At 29.5% G+C, this 21,986-nt stretch overlaps 1 protein-coding gene across 7 annotated transcripts in view; it reads right to left on the bottom strand.

Annotated features, from left to right (window-relative positions):
• Nucleotides 1–5,714, bottom strand: part of LOC132929543 (protein grainyhead-like) — a 101,412-nt gene extending 95,698 nt beyond the window's left edge. For 4 of the 7 annotated variants that reach the window (XM_060994947.1, XM_060994952.1, XM_060994948.1 and 1 more), the window contains exon 1: nucleotides 5,264–5,713. The gene's annotated coding sequence lies outside the window, so the exon portion shown is untranslated. Of the gene's footprint in view, nucleotides 1–5,263 lie in introns of all 7 variants that reach the window. The other 3 variants (XM_060994950.1, XM_060994949.1, XM_060994953.1) reach the window with 2 other exon arrangements.
• Nucleotides 5,715–21,986: the final 16,272 nt, after the last annotated feature.

Below are 21,986 nucleotides of genomic sequence, written 5' to 3'. Positions count from 1 at the left end.
CCAAGTATATACTATATACAAACACACACATATACATATATATATATATATATATATATATATATATATAATATAACATATAAATATATATGGTAATGTATATACTATATATATCATATATTATACTCTCTCACGGATGCGCACGCAAAAACACACGCAAGAACGACGGCGGCTGAAGCTGGGCAGCGATTGGCAGCGGTGAAACGACCTGCCGGGCAATAATAATAATATGTAAATTTAATGGCCCGCACGAAAGGAATCCGAAGATTATTACCATAACCGACCAGATTAGGTATATATGTACAGATATATAAGTGTATGTGTAAGCATAGAAAATGTAAATATATGAGAAAAAATACATTTAAGCTTAAAAGAAAAAATCAAAAAATATAGGTACCGGGTACCTATATTATAATAATATTATTATATACCCTACATGTATTACCTAATATTCTATAAAACTTTTAACAAGAGCGACGATAACCAATAGAACGATAATGGCGATTGGAAGAAGTTAATGTACAGACATATGTGGTGTGGTGTGCGTATGGGCATCGTATGCATATAGATATAAACGATCATGCGGACAAATTTCTTTCAGTGGTGTTTGGGCGATTTTCAATCATACGCACACTCACTCACACATTTATATATTATACGTCTTTGTTGTTCTCCTCCTTTTCTGTCTGAAAAAAAATACACACAGGTAGGTAGGTAGTCAGTTGTACGTTGCCAAGTTTATGACCCCACCACCGCCGCCGCCACCACCACAGCCAACGCCGTCACTGGCTCTCTGCAGCCGACGCCACTGCCACCACCGACCGATCCCATCGAACGCGTCTACAGGTGCCGTATATAATAAAAATAATCGACGAGGGTCGAGGAAATTTCAGACAACGTTGTTGGGGTTCTATAATAATGTAACCTACCAAAACGCAATTTTCATAATAAATAATAACATTATTACAACGACCTTCGTTTAAAGACTCAAAACTTCATCACGATTTTAAATACAACGCATCATATGAACAGAATATATTAATTTATAATAGTAATAAATAGATTAATAGTTTATCGAAACACTTTCAGATTATACCTTAGACAATACATATTATTTTAGAGTGGAAACTATCATAAATTAACTAATATTTATTATTTATTCTATTCTATACATATCTGTCTTATAATATGTATTATCATACATTATTTTAATGCATAATGTTGTACTGTGTTATCAAATCATTTTAGTGTAAAATCATTATTTATTAACATGATTATACAGTCTTTTTTGATTTTCATCTAATAATTCGAAGGTTGGCACTGAGCTTCAACCGATATTAATTATTATATTCAAAATATATAGGAATAAATAAATGTAGGAAGTATACCTACGTATGAACATTGAGTTAACCACGAATGACGAGGAAGAAGATAAATACAGAACCAATAATCGATATAAATCGTAAAAGTTCGTTTAGGCATTCGAATTCAAATTTGACGACTTCATAAAAAACTTAAATGCATTTCGATCACAGGGTGCTGAGAGAAAATGATTAAAATAAATATCAAAACAAAAGTTATATGAACATTAAATAATGGAGTTTAGGTATTAATAAATATCAGATAAAAATTGGTTTTATAATAAACTTCTTAAAAACAAAATGACCATGGCGAAAATAAATATTATTCCTATTATTTACTTTTTCTCTAATTAAACCAAGTTAATGCTTACGAATAGGAACGTTATTTTATTAGACGTTACACAACAAAATTGTAAATCGTAAATTAATATTATATTTTCGAATCTTTATAAGAAACAAGGAATATTGTGATTTTGTTGTTCCAACAAATATTTATCAATGAATTAACACGACACTAAAAAATAGCAAGAATGAGCGATCGTAAAAAGTGCCTAAATATTTATTATTTGTTTCTATGTTTTATTTTTATGGCTCAATGACTTATAAGTTATACAACTGCTCGAAAACCAAAATCTCCAGTTCATTAAAGACTTAAAATCGTAAAAAGTTGACAAACTATTATAATTAAAAATTAAATGTGTTTCGAAAAACATATGGTATTTATGTACGATACATTAATTATATGTATTGAGTTTGCGAGTCATAATTATTTGCCAACATAAAATAAGAAATAACATAAACAAATTTGGTTGTTATGAATGTTAAAAATTAAAATGGACTCAAACTTCGCTTGTATTATTATAATTTATAATGAAAAATTATACATTATATACAGTCATCGGAAATATTTAACTTAGGTATGTTTATGATTCCATTTTTAAAAATATGTTGAAAGTATACGTCATATTATATTCATCTGTGGAAAATAGTAATTTCCTTCCAAAAATCGCAACAAGTGTATAGTTACACCCGATTCAGGTATATCCAAAAATAAAATAATATATTTTCTTTCTTTATAATATTCTATTCGAGACACTTAGTTTACCGTGTTTGGACCTACCTTATAAAGTTATAATCTAGTAATAGTATTTTTCACTTTACAATATTACAGTTATTATGACACTCGATTTGGAGTGAAACTACTTTAGTCGTAGGTATGCGTGTACACTTAACAACGGATGACTGTCGAAAAAATTTTCAACTAGATCCTGAATAATATACTTGATATTATTTACACACACAGACACACATACACACGCACACGGAAACCGTAAAACAACGACCTTCGTCCGAATTACACCCCAGTCGAAAATTATTGATGATTACGAGTAAGAGAAAGTGAACGAAGAATACTGTTTCATCGTGTACCAATGATTAAAACGTATTTAATACACGGGAATGAATCCGTATTATTACGATCGATTTGATCACCGACGTTTCATTAGCAGCACAAAAAGAAAAAAAAAGTATAAAACGCTTGACGCCTCGTCCAGTGCCGTGCACTGTTCAGCTGTTGTAGTAGGCATCTCCTCCACGATAAATTTAAACGAAAATGGTCAAGTGAAGTGGGGGGGGAAGAATTCTCCAAAATACATCCCTTTACAGTAACAGTAACAATAAACGAAATTCTCTATTATGCTGTTGTCGGAACTCGGTCAATATCCTACTACATACCAACGACCTAGGGCCTACCCATAACTTCTAAGTAACGTGTGACATGTGGTAATATTATATTTTCTATTATAATAGATTTCTACAATAATCGCTTGAAATCCCTCCGGGAATCCGTAATTAAACGTACGCACAAACGACCCGAACGCCATGCGTGACGGATTTCGCGTTTGTGTTGGTGTACCACTGCACTACTGCACTATAATAGTCCGTCACGGTTAAACGTCCAATTTAAACGCGGACAGCCGCGATACCATATATTATATATATATTAATAAATAATACGCATAATAATGTTATGTACACAATATTCTGTTTTGCGATAAATTGGAATTATATGGAAATTATAATATTCAATACGTAAACCATACAGGTATTGTGTGTGTGTGTGTGTATTATGCATATAGTTATAGTACTTATCGACTTGCAATATTAAACGACGATTATTGCCACGATGCGAGGTTTTAATTACGCCCGTAATTATTGTGTTATGACAACTATTAGTCGATAATCTATATATTATATATATATATATATATATATCAACGATTTATTGCCGAATACCGGACGAAAACAATATCGTACAATCGGGACTTTGCGTATCAGGCAATATATTACACACCTGTTGATCACAACCGAAATAATATTGTATCGTCGTCTAGAACGCGCGCGCGGCTCGACCGTTCGGCCTCAGAGATCTGGACACGTTTTCACGGCGTTTCAGCGAGTCATCGCGAATCGTAAATCCCGTAGTGGCGTAGGTAGTCTGTACAGGTCTAAACAACCCGTTCGGAAAATACACACTCTCGTCTGTGGCTATTGTGCGGTCGGCGCATTGTGTATTTGTGTCTGCCGCACAGACCGGACCGGCGGAGCGGTGGCGGGGGGACGGGGCTCAAGGTCATCACCGCCGGTGTCGGAAGTGTCTCGGCCCAGCACCAGTGGAGCCAACAAACAACAATGGACAAAAGCGCGCGCCGCCGCGTTTCGGACAAACGGGTTCGTGTCTTCGGGGGGGAAAAAAAAAAAAAAAAATTAAAAGTAAATAATAATAATATTTATATGAATATATCATTATTGGTACAGTTACGCGCGACATATGGGACACTGTCGTCCGTCGACACGCGGTTTTGCGGACGGCAATGATGATGAAGACGACGAGGAGGGGGCGGCCAAAAGAACTCGAAAACGAGTAGTGCACGTAAACGAAACGAGCAGCAACAGGTTATGCAACGGATCGGACCAGACGCGAATGGTATATAAATAAAAACGAAATCCTCAGGCCGGCCCTCCCCCCCGTCGGACAGTGGATCGCGCGCCCCCACCGGCTGGAGATCACCGGCCGGCCGAATCTGGTCGGGTTCCGGTTCCGGTCCGGGTTTTTTCGCCACGCGCCGCCACCCGAAACCCCTTCGCGTCGGCGGCGGCGGCGGCACAAATGCCACTGCGCACACGGTGCCCGCGTAGAACCAGTTTTTCGTGTACGACGACGACGATATTATGATATACGCGAGCACGCGCCGCGTTATCGGCGGACGCGGCGGCGCAGGGCCGGTCTCCGCGCCCGGGCAGGTTCCGTCGGAAACAACTACAGGTTTTGGATTTGTTGGGGGGCCACCGCCGACCCGGTCCTAGTCGTCGTTTTCAATTAATAACTCGTAACGGCGGCGGCGACACACGCGCGCGTGCCGCACAGTAACTAGTATCGCGGCTTGTTTTGTTTATAGTGGACGGCGTGCACGGTCACAGAGATAAAATATTATATATATTGTACGATACTATTTGAGACGGTCGCATTATTGTCTTACCGTCGGCATAGTAATAATATCGCGTGCCATCATGTAAACTCGGTATAATAGTCGGTAGTCGCGGTTGTCGTTCCGTCCGCGGTGGTGTCTAATATGTAATATTAAAAAAAATGCGCATGTAAAATAAGCGATCGTTGTTGCAGTTTTTTCGTTGTCGTGCATGTGCCATATTGTAGTCGTCGTCAGTCACAAACAATAATATTAAAGCCGTAAAATATAATATATAATACATAGTTTAGTTGTACAGAAGCGACGTGCTCGTGTTAAAATGTATAGTTAAAACAGTGGTCGCAGCAGTCGTCGCGGTGCGTGTACCATGTGAAACATAATATAGCAGTATTATTATTTGCAGTTTTCTCTTACCTCGGGTCTCGGACGTGTATAATCCGTTTTTATTTTTTTTTTTTTGGGCAAATCGGATCGGCGCGCAGACGAAAACCGCACACGCACACGCACTCGGAAAACGACGGAATTTTATAATTTTTTTTTTTTAACAATTTTTTCCGTGAAAACGTAAAATTAATACAATACTCATGAAAAACGATTTATAGCATATTATTATTATTATATTATTGTATTGTACGTGTATTATATATTAACAATATCACATTTATGTATATGTATTGAACAGAATAATGCTGTATGTACGTGCGCGTACTCTCCACCTATTTACGACGACGACGACGACGACGACGACAGAGAATATCGGCTTTTACTAGTATGTTTACACGGTAACCACGGAGCAACAGGCAGCGGCGGCCGAATACGTGTGGTGCATTCTACGTCCGTATGGCACTGGTCGGATTTCTTATTTAGGAATCGCGCGCGCGCATACGTACGCACGCACACACACACACGCACACACACACACGTGCACGCACACACATACGCGCGCGCGCGCGTTGGCCAGCAACGTCTACGGTTTCATTGTGTGCGTTTGCGCGTCGCGTATATTATACGTGTGCACGTGCGTGCGTGTGTGTGTACGGCTCGCTCTCCGCCGCCCCCACCATGGGCCGCGCACCTGAGCAACAGCAGCAGCCGACGACGACGACGCCGCCGCCGCCGCCGCCGCCGCCGCCTCCTTCGCCCGTTGTCTTGGACTCGGCGGTGATCGTACACTCGCGCGCGTGTGTGTGTGCGTGTGTGCGTTCGATGGCGGCCACTCCGACGCGCGGCGGTATAGCCCGTCTCCGTCGGGCGCCCGCCGGTTAACCCGGCGCGCACCGTCGTCTCGCTCGCTCGCGCACACGTTCAGACACTCCTACGCGCCGCGGTGGACGGCCGGCGGTCGGGGGGTGAGGGGGTCAAGACTAACCGTCAGAGACGGCGGCCGCCGATCCGCGTTGTAGCCCCGAGGGCCAAACGCGATAAGTGCGCGCCGCGTCGGATTCCTCGCCGCCACCGGTATGGGGTGACCACCGCCTAACCGCGCACACTGCGACTGTACATAATATTAATATCATAATAATATTATATATTATTATGGTTATTATTATACCTATAAGTGTACGACGACGGAAAATCTGTTGCGACGGTAACCGCGCAAACCCTCCCACCAAAACCGACCCCGTGTAATCGAATCATCCCGACCGACTGCAAAACAGAAATGAGAGAATCGACGTTTGAGCGTCATGTGCAGTGGAACGACCCGAGTGGTTCGGCGATGAAAATTACCGAACAAAATCAAAAAACGAACATGATATTATTATATTATATCAATCCCCTAAATATAATAGCTACGAACCTTGATACTTACGAGTTGTAATATTGTATAGCTTACTGCGGCATCGGATACGTATAAACAGCAGTAATGATAATACGAATTTGAAGAAAATAAAACGTCTCGTTTTTCAAACCCATAGGTACCCATAATAATATTAGGTATATCGTACTGCAGTGTACTTGCCCACAAATTATATATTATACGGCGGAAAACTATATATGCGATTATGCGAAGGTTACTCGCAGAGACGCCTCGTGCTTTTCGTGATTATAAACATGTTAAAATATTTATTACGCGTTCGAGTCATTATAATATATATATATATATATATATATATATATATATGTGTGTGTATATCTATTTATATATATTGTGTCTTAATACTTTTTAATATACAAAGTACTTATTAAATGTTTTTGGAATACTGGTTAATGGTTGTATATTATGTAAATAATAGGCACCACACAGATTATTATTTATATATCTCATGGGTACTACCTGCGTAAAGATAAATTGCACGTTAAACATTTTTATTTTTAAACCGACCTAACCTATACGTGTAATTTGTTATCTATATAGATCATGTCGTTAAAATAGTACTCAATAGTAGTCGATATAATATTACGAAATAGGAAAAAACGGTCGTCGGTCAGTATATTATAAACATTTATTTCGATACCTACTGCTTTTCAGTTACGTAGGTACATATAATATTGTAATAAGATTAAGGCATCGAGTTGATTACATACTAGTGTATTAGTTATTAGTGTGCATTACCAACACATTTACTTATACGTGTGTGTTTGTATTTCATAAAACACTGTAGGCAATTTTAGAGAAGTGAACTCAAACAATTAACTCAACTTCCTATACATAAAAGTAATTAAAAAATTTCGATACCAAAATATCTTATATAGATTGATTAATGATACTATTAAGAATTAGCGTTATCGAAAAATTTAAATTGTCACTCCAACACCTATTTATTATGCAATTTTCAGAAACATTAATAACACCATTGGTTTTAAAATTATATAATGTATATAATACGATATACCACTACTTTAAATATTTATACTAAATAATAGTATAATACATATTATAATGATATAATATAGATACTTCTATTGCCTATACTAAACATAACTAATGTCATTGGTTTTTATTTATTATTGTTATGAATTTATGATAAATACAGTATGATGCTAAACACAATTACCTTTTTGATAAATAAAACACAACACAACATTTATTCACATTAATAATTAAGTAAGTAAGAAATTATCTAACTCTGCATTCAAGTAAATTAAACTAATTGATTTAAAAAAATATATTTATAAAAGTAAATGTTATAATTATTATTTTATCGTTTGCACTTGTGAAAACAAGTTTACGCCGAACTACAGTTATTATAATATGTTCGTAAGTAATTTGAGAACTTAATCTCATACTAGTCATACTCTATTATTATATAAATTAAAAACAACATAATTATCATATAAAAAAATTAATAAAACTTAAAAGTCATGGGAAAATGTTTCATTATATGATATGATTTTCTTTAACTGATGAGTACTTTTTATTGTTATATTATTGTATACTAGTTGATAGTTTTTCGTTACGTATGAGTAAACCTTTTCTTAAATGACATAAACAGAATCGTGCCTTATCGATTGGCCAAACCTAAGATACTTACAATATTGTTATAGAAACATATTTTATACTTAACAATTTAAATTTGAGCGTAGTCAGAGAAAAAATATTGTAGAATTTAAGCCACATCTTAATTGGCATGTATGAACAAATTATATAAATATTAATAGATCTATTCTTACATATTTGCGGACTCGAGACTTGAGATAGTATTCCGAGTAGGTACTACTTTTAAACTATTCGGAATAATTGTTGAATACTGTTTCCCAAAAATGTTGAATGCTATATTCTTGATAGAGAGTATTTCAAATGCTTTATTCAAAATTTTTTATTTTAATATTTATTGTTATTTTGTAAATCAAATTATCGTAATTATGTATACAAATACAATATTATTTAAACTTAGCTTTAATTTTAAACACTCCCTGAAAGACAATTATCATGTTTTTTTAATATCTAAAATATAATATAATTTATATTTTAAAAGTATTTACGTAGAATTCTTTTATATCGTTGACTTAATCTGGAATACTATTTTTCATAAGTATTCTGAGTATTCGAGTATTTCCCAAGTCTGCACATTTAAATATTTTAAAATAATATCATTAATTAATGATTCATTGTAGATGATGTAAACAACACACCTATAATAACATAATATAGTGTACCTATAAATATTAAATACATTTTATTTACAATGAAGTTATGAAATGAAATTGCCTCTATAACGGCTATTAATGTATACTACTATTTTTAATATTATAAGTGAATGCTAATTTATTTATTTAATTATATTAATACACTACTATTATGATTCTATAAATATTTAGTGATTATATTATCTCGCACTGCTGTATGCTTAATATAGTGTTGTCCAATTATAGAATAGGATTATTTAAATTACTAGGTTATTAATGTATCAATGTACATTAAAAATTATAAATATCAAAAACATTATCAAATGTATGTAACTGCTGTGCCACCATACGATACAATTCATATATTTTTCTGATTACTTTGTCCATGTCTAAATACATCAATACAACTCCAGTCGTTGAAACCAGGCTTACAAATAATATTATAGAAATACATTAGTGAGTACCAAATACCAGAGTACCTATACGTATTACAACTAAACGGTTCTTATAAAAAAATATAATAAATGTCTAAATAATTTTGCACTATAATATGTTATAAATTCGAAAAATATCGTAAACACGTTTTTGTTTTACTCATACACACAGACACAATTATATAGGATAACAATAGGAAAATCACATGCCTAATAGAATAATGGAGTAATTGAATTGTTTTATTCTCTTTGATATATTTTAAAACGATTTAATTGAGTTTAATAATAATATGTTCTACGATTTAAAGATTTCGTTGACTAATATTCATTTTTGACAAAGAGACTTCATAAATATGCGTATTGGATGCCTACGTCATAAACTCATAAATCGTGTAGACCGCGGTAGCGTCTAACATCAACAATAACCAATCCATGACATAGTCGGTGGCCAGCACTGTTCAAGACCGTATACAATATTATAAAGTAGATGTAAAGTTGCGGTTTCCCCGAAGTGTCGAACAGTTCAATAATAAAAAACACAGTATTCCATGCGTAGTTTAAGTGATCATCATCTTGCAGTACGAGCAGATACCATATAACTGATAAAGGACACTATATATAGTCTATCTCTATCTCACTGAATGAAAAGCTACGGAGTAATATATTTTGCACATCTTAAGCAAGTTATTTTTTATTTTACACATAGATATACCATACCTATTATTAATTGTTATTGTAAATTTTAAATCAATACAATGTATTAAATATGTCATATTTCCACACTGATTCACTAACTTAAAACTACCATATTAAATATATTAATATTAATATTACTATACTTTAGTTTAATCTAAAAAAAGTTTATAAACATGTATATATTATAATACGATAAGAGGTTTTTACTTAAGTGGAGCAATACTAGATATGTTCTATCAGTATACTAATCTTGCCTGTAGCCAACGTTTTATTCTAACATTAAATATTACTAGGTAGGTACTATATTATACGCGTAAAATAGGAACGCGCTTGATAAATTACATCGTTTTTTGGAGAAATTTCGCTCGGACGTGTGCTCATAAAATATTTCAAAATGGTTGTTATTAAAAAAAAAAAAAAATTCCGATAACATCTAATTAATAGTTCATACTATGTAAAAATATAAAATTTATTATTTGATTATATCGGTTTAAGAAATATGTAAACTAAAATGCAGATCTAAAATTGAATTGTTTATAATTAGTTACTTGTTTACCTATTTCTTTTCACTTATAAGTATATACTATAAAATTAGGAATATTTTATTAGTTTTGATCTACAAATTACAACTATGATAATATCATATAGAACGACACATTAATTTTAGGTTTACATTATAGGTTCTGTGTGTTCAATCCAGTGGCGTCGATCACTACATTATAGTATTATATACATTACACAAGTATTACGAGTGTAATACTTAATTTATAGGTAGATGGTGTCGTGTTGAACGATTATAATCCGTAAGATATAGTAATTCAAGTTATAGAAATTTGGATATAAGTACACGCAATTTGTTTCATATTTAAGTGATAAAAATTCACTATTTTATTTATCTCAGGTTTTATGCTTATGTAATACCATTTGAAATTGACATCGACGCCAATGGTTCAGTCTTCTAATGTGTAGACTAAAAGTTAAAATTGACCTTCTTATATAATTCTATAACACTGTATTGGTAACTTAACAATTTAATTATTTCACATCCATTAATCATTATTGCCTAAATTAAATTTAAAAATCATTAACCTTCAATATTGTTATTAATTTATTATATATAGGTACTCCAATAATTCAGTTATAATTGGTAGGAAATATTTGTTGGTTTACCTTGACTAACAAAATAATATAATAATTGGTGATTCATATATATTGACTTGAATTTTTATACTATATTAACTATGGATTAAAATTTGTACAAATAATATGTATCTTAATGTTACGATAGTCATACCATTAACACAGTATCTATGAAATTCAATATAAAAATTATTTAAATTATCAAACCATTCCATAATATATTTAAATGCAATGAAAATAAATATTTTTTTTATATAATTATCTTAATACTGCTGTACATAACGTCAAACGGACATTTAATTAAAAAATGCATATCATATTAAAACTTAAAAGTAATAGTGTTTTAAAACGCTGGAAGGAATAAACCATTTTATTAGGACGCCAGTTTCAAAAACTTCGTGTGCCCACGATAATGGATGACGTATAACGATTGTAGATAACAAAAATTACGGGTATTTGGCTGTCACTTGATAGCACATATCATAAGATCGCCCGAGGAAGCCACTCGAATTATTTTTAAAAACAAAAGAAGATTTGAACAGATTCAAACCATAATTATGATAAGAGCATTAGATGGATAAATTAGATCATGTAGGTACTCGTATATCATTTTTGATTTTATGGTTTTGGACTTGCAAAAAGATTTTATTCAATTAACTTTTGTTATTAAATTATTTTTTTTTTACATTTCTATTTTTTTTTTCAAATGGGTAATTAATTAAAATTAACAAATATCCAAACATAATAGTTTATAATACTTCCATTGATTACGATCAATAGACAATCGGTATAGTTATTAACCTGCAGGTTTTAATGAATATTTTTTTTATAAAATATATTGAGTAATATTGATATCAGACAATATAAGGGGGTTTTGGAAGTTTATCCTCCCCTTTGAAAATAAAAAAATATATGAAATTAATTAATTATTGTTATTTTTTTACTTTATATTTTTCCATATTATTCCAATTATTTTATTGCAGTATCTTGACGACGTTCATATACGTACACTTAAATTATGCTTTGTGTATAGCAGGTATTTGATATAATAACAATATTTAAGTTACTAAAGAATATTTTAGAATCTTGGCGAGTGAAAGCGAGATTGTGTTTGACGATTTATTATTTTGGTTTTAAATGTCAGTTTAAAAACACAACGCTTACTATTTATTTACATAGCTAAGAAAAACAAATGAATTTTATTACATTAAAATATATGATTGTGGTGGTGATGTTGATATCTGATCGGGTTAGTAAATGACACGATGATTCGTATTAAAAATTACACGACAAGTCGGTAATAAATCAGATATATAATGGCCGATAAACGCATTTGCATGTTTAAAAAGCTTCAAAGGCCGAAAGCCGCCGGCTCGAACTAATGGTTCCAACGTTTTAAATCATTTTGTTTCCACCGTTTCTCGAAAAAAAACAATTCGACGAAATATTACACTATTCTACCATTATATTATAGTTATATGTACATAATAAATATATATAAACTTGAACGAATACATAACTCTACGCGATTCAGAGTTTAGAGATTTAGAGTAAAGATAAATATATCACAGTCAGAAATTTAAACACTGACATTTTTATCACAACAGAGCCATTGGTATTTTTAATTATATGAATTTATTATTTTTATCTTGTCGTTCGCCGTTTGGTATGGTTACATTTTGGTTATTATTGTCAGGGGCTTAAATATTTGAAAAATGAATTTCAACACAACACAAATATTTATAGTATTGAAACCAAAATAAGTTTTAAATTTATTTTTTATGTTAAAAATATATTATACTAATGTCGTATAATTATTATACATACCAAATGCATTATTACGTCGTAATAATTTTTTGTTTTTTATTTTAGATATATAGGTAGGTAAATATTTAAATAGTAGGAATATATCTCAATATTTGGGTGATTTAATGATATTATTAAAATAACAATTTTGTCATAAATATGACCAGACATATCCATAATTCTATAAATAATTCTATTATTGTCATAGAATTTAATACTAAATACAAAGTATTTGTAATCATAAATCATACAAATATAAGTATTTTATAAATAAGATAAATTTATAATTTTAAGGAATAGGTAATACTATTTTAATTTTATTATAAATAGCATGGACAACTATGTCATATTGTAATGTAATCTTAATCGATAAACATTACTAAATTATCTGGAGTTAGTCATACATATTTGTATGTAGACTTATGAGAGGTGTATAAGAATGGTCAACACATCTACTTAACTATTGGTGCCTATTGCCTAATTGTGTTTGTAAATTATGTTGTATTGACAATTTATTCGAAATGTAAGTCAATTATCATGTAATTGATTTTAAATTAAAAATTATATAAACAATCTATAACAATCTATAAAATCTATAATAAATTTGTGTCTTATTTAGTATATCATGGCATGGCTTTGGGTCAGAGATTAATTTCACGGTAGCTTAAGTACTAATTTTTAATGGTATAGTTATTATATTACCTCATACATTTAAATGTATATAATTTTTAAATTAAAATAATATCAAGTACAAAGTTAGCAAAAATAATAATTACTGGAGAATGTTACATTACATAACAAAGAGTAAAGACCGCACATAACACAAGTCGTTTTATATCTTTAACATGAAGTAAAGGATTTATATTGGGGTCCATTTGGCATTTAGGGTCCGTTCACTGTTCATTATTTTACCCGCGAGTAGATAATGGCGACCAATTATAATGTATGCATATTTATTTATCGTCGTTCACTGTGTGTTAATATCCGTGCGTTTATGAAGTGTTCCGAAAACTTCCAATCGATTTAACCCGGTTAATCATTCGAATTTGATGGGCAATTTAAAATTCAAAAAATAAATACATATATTTATTTATAATCTCTGCTGCGCTATATAGTGGAAAATGCATTCATTACTTTTGAAATTACAGTCAATATTACACGCATTAAGTTTAAATATATAACAATACGCCCGGCGTGTAAAGCGTCGTGACGCGAATAATTCAAAAATTATACCCTGTGGTTCGTCTGGTGTGAGTTCAGCCTTATTTCATCTGAACGTTTGTACATACATCCATGGACAACACACACACACGCATGCACGCGCGCATACACTACCACGTATATAATATTATTATATACGTATTCGTTTTATTGCCGACCGGCATATATATTGTACCTATATATTATTATATATATATATTTATATTTTTTTTTCTTCTCTCAAAACCTTTTTACAATCGTTCTCTCCATCCTACCTGCGCCGTACGTCTGTCTCTGTCGCCTCTTAAAAACCACCGGCAGGCGGTCTTCTCACCCCGCTCTTATCCCCACGCCTGTGCCGGGCACCGGCCGATTAATGCATGTGCGTGTACGCCGAGAGATCTCGATGACTTAAAAAATACTTCTTTGTACCTATGTGTGTGCTTGTGTGTGTGTATATTATCATCCGGACGACGACGACGACGACGATGATGATAATTTATAAGAAATCAATCCTGGGTAAAGAATGGACGATGTGTTTGGACATGGGTCGTGGTGTGGGCAGGAGGAGTAAGGAAGAGGGAAGTCCCGATTTTTATCTAAAACAAAAAACACCACTATACGTCGGAGATGAAAAAAAAACCACAAACCGTCTGTATTCATACATGACCGCTAACCGTCGTTATATACAGGATAAAAAAAACAAGATGGATGCTGGCATAGGGCCGAATCGATCGAATATGATATTGCGACAGAAGTGAATTCGTACATGCCTACGAACAAAATTCATGACGAGAAACCCATTAATTAAGTCTAGCCAAAACTTTTTTTTATTTAACTTATTCAAATATTGATTAAATTTTTATCAAATATATTGGAAATATTTATTATATCTACTTAGCTTTTGTAAGGACATAAGAATGCATAATAAAATATATTATAGTTTGATGAATAAATACGTTAAATCTTTCTTATGCGTTTATATCTTATCAAATATTGCCATTATATATACTTACAAAAATATAAGAATAGTTTTGTTTTAAATCTATAATCTATTAAGCAATAAAAAAAGTTGATAATATTAATGTCTTTAATGCCATTGTTAAATTTATACAATTAAATAATGAACATATTTTTATAAAAATATTAATTTAATATTATAATATCCAAACAGATTTAATACTATTAAGATTATAAACAGTATTTTCGAATTATTTTTTGATGTAAAATTAATCATGGTCATCATTTCGTATAATATTGAATAAATATTTCATTTTAATTGTATATTTTTGAAGTCTAAATAATTATAAAATACTTTTCATTTTCGAAAATGTTGTAAGTAAAGTACTAAATATCAGTTGAAATTTTTAGAATTGAATAAAATACTAAAATATAACTTAATAATGTAATTTTTTTTTAACATAATTTAACAAATAATTATGTAAATTAAGTGTCTAAAAAAAAAATCAATTAATTTCGAACTTCGGCCTAGGTAAAGTACTTATACATCTGATATCTTCTCATTCTAGAATATTATTAACTGTTATTATACTTTTTACCTGGGTAAGGTTAATATATGCAATCTCCATAAAATATGAATACCCACAATTTGATGCAAAAAAAAAAAAACGTTTAAAAATATTTTATGTATGTTATGAATTTATTGAAAAATTTAATATTATTAGCAGGTTTTAAACTGTTATTAGTATCAGTAAATAAAATTGAATATTAATAAATAAATTATTGAATTTGAAATTACTGATAATTTTCTGATTTGTTATGGACTTTCGTCAGTGACTTATGGAATTTATTTTACTTATATATTATTTTACACGTATGTATATTCTACGTTAATAAATAATAATATAATTTACTGTACATCTATAAAGATTAATCTTTATGGTCATGTTAGACATAACATTTACGTTTGTTACAGAATTGAACACTAGATATAATATTATAATATACCCGTGTAGGAGTCCAGTTTGATCATTGATTAGTCGTCTGCGTAGTCAATGAGACTTGTACTAGAAAGTAGTAGGCACAGGTGTTTCTTCTCTTTTCTATGCTGTTGGCTCGGTAGCACCGAGATTAGATACCTGTATGTATTGATATATATTTAACACAGCTTGTGAAATATGCGACTATTGTGTTTACAATTTTACATCACAGTTAATTTCTCGGCTTGGACGATTATAATTTATTTTAATATTTTCAAATAATTTCTTTACAGCGTGGATTGTGCCTGCATTTTTTTTGCACAAACAAAAACTTGTTTACATCTTAAATGTAAGTATGCAAAATAATTGATGACGCGTGTGAACGTTTATACGAGGAAACTATAAGTAATATTTGCATATATACTGATACTTTTAAGAATTTATGTGTGCCTACTGATTTTATGCTCTGTTTTATGCGTAAAAATACTTTGATAATTTATTACCAACGTATTTTGGTAAACGAGACTTTCTCCGGGAGATGTTTTTCTTGAGCATGTTTTGTATCTACAGCATGTAATTCTAGACAAAAAATGTAAGGGTAAAATGGATAAGATGACAAGATAGGAGCTACAATATCTTATGCATAATAAACACTATACATAAATCTAAGAAAAAAATATGTATAGCATTTAGGTATTATTTTTATATTAATACTTAGTCATGTAAGATAAAATATTTATCATAATTATTTAATTGTATTATAACTGATCAATTTATAATAATTTCTTTTCTTTATTAAACTTCAGAAAATTTCAAGAAAATGATTGTCAATCTATATTGCTATTATAGTAATACAGAAAATTGATTTAATTATTTCCGAAAACATTGCATTTATTATATTATTAGTATTAGTATTAGTTTTTTTTATATTAAAATAGTGTCTTTTTATACTATTCTATTGTTATTATTTTATTAACTTTTGAGTCGATACCGACTTACCATAGAAAAGTGTTAATAGATCGTTGTTGTAAATGGACAACTATAGTAGGTTAATCCAAATGTTTTGAAAATGTAATTGAGTATAATATAAAATATAATAATAAATATAATATAAGTTTTAATTCCCCCTATTTATAGAATAAAAAATTTAAATTTCAAATATTTTGACAACTTTATACTATTTTATAATATATTATATGTACCTATATTATAATTATATTATTTCTTATAGGTAAGAATTGATGTTATGAACTTTTATTGATTAGTATCTACGGCTAATTATTTTTAAATTATAGCAAATTAAGAAAATCAATTTATTCAAGTAAAAATTATTGTTTTCCCCTTATTTTTTCCTCCGAAAATTAAGAAAAGTACTAAGAATTTTTTTCTTTTGACAATCGAAGCATATTTTTTACTTTAAAAAGTAGATTTAAAAAAATGATTTAACTATAAATTTTAATAAACACGTTGTTTATTAAATGTATTGACGATCAAATTAAAACAACATATACGCTGCGTCATACATCCTATTTTACATTATGTATATGCTTGCAATGGATATCCATATTATCATATATATTACTAAAGCCATTATATTATGTTGCATGTTTCTTAAACGAAATAGCTTAATGGGATAAAATAAATATTTTACAATAATCTTGACAATATTTTTCGACCAATTATTTATATAAAACATTTTTACATCATTATGTTTTCCAATATACAATTTACTCTGAGTTGAACGTTTTCATCGATATAATTTATCTTCTATTTGGAATTCATTATAATAAATATTAGTATAAAAGAAAGGTAAACATGGTATAGAAAAGCTTAAGCATGTGTGTATTACATAATTATCTTATGAATAGAAATCGCAATCTATGATTAAGATTAATAAATTAGATAAATTAATAATAATAAATTGTAAATACTACCTACATAGTTTAATAATGTATATTTTTATTGTAAGTATTAATTATTTCCTTATTCCACAACAGTATATACACAGTAATATGATTTAAAATTGTATTATTAGCCAATAAGTCAATTAAAATTTTTTCAAACTGTCTACAATGTGCAGCAAACATACAATGTATGTAGTTAAACGATTTAATGTTACAATTCAATTTGTTGTAAATAAATATTATGAAGTTTAGTAGATATTATAAATTAAAGTCAGTATATCATGTATTTTAGTAATTATAGTAATTAGGAATACATTTATAATATCTACTATTTATTATCTGCGTGTTAATATTATGTAAAATAAATGTTAATTTGTCAACTTTTATGCTAAATATTTTATATTTTTATGGTTAAAACAGTGCAGTAAAGGATATTTACGTATATTCATGCATAAAAAATCGATTTCTTATCAATCGGTTTTCCTATTTTGTAGTAATTCAAAAACGAATATAACCAAAAATATACATAGATAATTGAGTTTTTCATTTATATACTATACATAATTTCAAATAGTTTGAACTATTATAGATAATTGACATTTTAGATTTTTTTTCTATAAATATCGATAACATGCAGCACTATTATATTTTATACGTATTTGAAGTTTAAATTTATATGAAATTAGATATTTAAACAAAGAATAACGATTTTAGTTATTTTATTATTGTCATTAACAAATGTTTTCACATGAATTCAAAACTTTTATGTTTTTTTTTATATTTTATATACACGCATTGACATTTTTAAAACATTTAAGTTAGTTTTATGCTATTTTTCTAGATATTCCTTTACTAGGAATCTACTCACATTATTTTATGGTAAGTCGGTATGAACACAAAAGTCAATATCAAAAATATAATATGATATAAATGATTAAATATTAATAATATAATAATAAATGCAACCTCTTTGGAAAAAACGAATTCAACCTGCAGAAAAATAAATTATTATAAAAGCAATATATAAATATGATATCATAAAATATACTTATATTACTTATATACTACTCAGCCTGACAGGCTTTTTTTCAAGCAGTTTTTCGAATACAATGATTTATCATTGAATACAGATATAACATATCAATTACAATAACTTACCGAATGACGAGGTACAATCGTCACCTATGTAAGTAGAGCGGTTACTACTTTCTTCCTCTTATAAAAGATATACAAATATATATTATTTTATACGATTTAACATTCAATTATTGTTGTTATTAAAATCTTTTGTATTTATTTTTAAACAACTACAATAACAATATTTCTTGTCAATAATTAAATTATTTTCTCATATATAATTTAATTTAGTATAAGTGTGTCTACTGTCTAGACCTCCTATATCAACAATTATTTTTGGATAACCACATTCAAGTTTTCCGGGCGCCATCAAAATTAAATGTTTAACTGAAAAATATAAAGTCAATTTGAAAATTAAAATTAAGACTTACTAACTTAAAGCTCATTTAGATCATCATGAATAATTTAAAAAAATAATGAATTGTTTGCAGACCTATAAAATGTGCACATGGGGTGCTCTTGATTCGTTAGAATACTTAAGGATCAATTATGAAAATTAAGTTGGATAAATCTAAAACCACTTTTACTCTTATCAAATCTCTAGATAGCATAATTATAAACAATATGAAGTTTTAATAAAATCACGTTTAACTTCGAAAAAAAGATCATTAGAATACTTTAACAGTTAATTACGTACAATTGAAATGATCGATAAAAATCTTATTTAGGAGCGAATATAGTTATAATAAGTATCTATATAATAACTTTATAAAGAAATTTAAGATATTTTTAATTATAATATATGTATATTGAACTTATAAGTATATTGTAGATTAAAGATATTTGAAGGGTTATATTATTAAATTTTCTGAATATTAATGTAAAATTAGCATACAAATGTTTTGTAAATTATTTAAAATTCAAAATGTAATTATTTAAAAGTGAAATACTACATTCTCACTTTGCAATAAAATGCTAATACAAAGATTGCGATCATTAATCCTTTTTTATAATTATTAACCCCTCATCAACATTGAAACGATGTTGTTTTGTACCTACAGCATATATTTTATTTATTTTTTATTATCTTTCTTAGATTTGTTTAATGATTAAAATTTGAAAGCATCCCCGAATTATAAAATTATTACCTTGTCATTATAACATTCGTTTTACGATCGCTAATATTATTATATTAATATATTTCGTTTTACTGTATATCCCAGTGCAATCGTAAATTGTTCGTTTTATTGACCTTTCTGCTACTAGTCCCCTCTTTCAAACGTGTACCTTATAAAATAACAAAACAATAAACGAAATTTATTCATAGATTTATTTCTACTTGAATCTTTAAAGATCAGTGTATAATGAATTTTGAATATTTATTTTGAAAAATATGACAGTTGACAATAATAAAAATATAACATAATATAAACATGCATGTACATTAAAAAGTATTTTATTAGGATATTAAAACATTAGTCTTTGTTTGATTGTCTAATATATTTATTAATTTATTATTAGTAACAATATAACATAACTGAAAATCTTTAAATATTAATTATTACTTATTTGTATCAACAGTTATTCATATGTCATATTGACTATTATAACATTTAAAACGAATAAACGAGTTTGTACGACACCTTGTTATTAATTTAACATTTTAACCTATTTAAAACACCTATTTACGATTATTTGAGTCTTTGTGGAGTGATTATTTATACAATATTATTATTTTTATGACACCCGTGTACATTTAACATAAATTTTATCCAAATTAATTATCAATAGGGATTACATAAAACTTGTTTATAATATAACAGTTACTTAAATAATGTCCCAACAAAAAATAGTCTATTTACTTTTTAATTTTTATAGAGATATTTATTAACTTACTGTATTAATTATTATTTACATATGTATATTAAATACTAATCTTACATAATACTGTATTAATTATTATTTATTTTATATACATTCATATAATAGATAGGTTGATCATTTTATTTTAAAATATTTCTATTAATTTAATTTAATTCTGATAGTTGATTTTTGACAATAACCTGAGGACATCAAACATATTGAAAATACAATTTTACATAGTATGAATTGTGCACTAAAGACACGATAATTAAATTTTTAAATGAATTAGATCTTTTGAATATCATAAATTCTTTATAAATTATGATTGTTTAACTAACGCATATCAATATTTATATTAAAAAGACTATTATTTATTAGACGAAAAAGTTCTTATTTTCGTGCTTTTCAAACTTGAATAACTTTTTTTGTAGTTCCGATATCTGAAAAATAAAAGTGATATTTCACGGCCAAAGTTCTCCTTATTTTGTGGTGAAAATGTCGTTTCTTAGGCATGAATAGTTTTCTAGGTTCTCTCACGCGCAAAATAGTTTTTGCTATGACGGAGGCAACATATGCGGGTGTAGCATCCTCTCAAATCAACCAATAAAAATGTCGTTTTTTATGTACTTAGTTATTAGTTATTATACATAGACGATAGATCTAATACATGTTTATAACACATGTAACACACAGATTTCTAATATATTTTATTTTATTATACTTATACGATGTAATGCCAACTTTACGCCATTTAACCGTAACATTTCCGAGTATAGTAAATGTCGTATTCGTTGTAAAAAAAAATCAATCACAATTTATAGTAAATATGATTCAAAAATATGTGTTAAAAAGAGATTTATGACCAAACGAAAAAAATTAAAATTCAAGTTTCGTATTTGTGTATTTTTGGTATCGTTATATTGTCAATCGAAATAGAGACGTCGACTATTGACTGATCGATGTACGAAAAGATTTACAAACATGGAACAATATAATATAATATTGACGC

The sequence above is a fragment of the Rhopalosiphum padi genome, chromosome 4, assembly GCF_020882245.1.
Source record: "Rhopalosiphum padi isolate XX-2018 chromosome 4, ASM2088224v1, whole genome shotgun sequence".
Lineage (NCBI taxonomy): Eukaryota > Metazoa > Arthropoda > Insecta > Hemiptera > Aphididae > Rhopalosiphum > Rhopalosiphum padi.
Note: the sequence above shows the minus strand (reverse complement) of the source record. Positions and strands in the feature narration are given on the sequence as shown.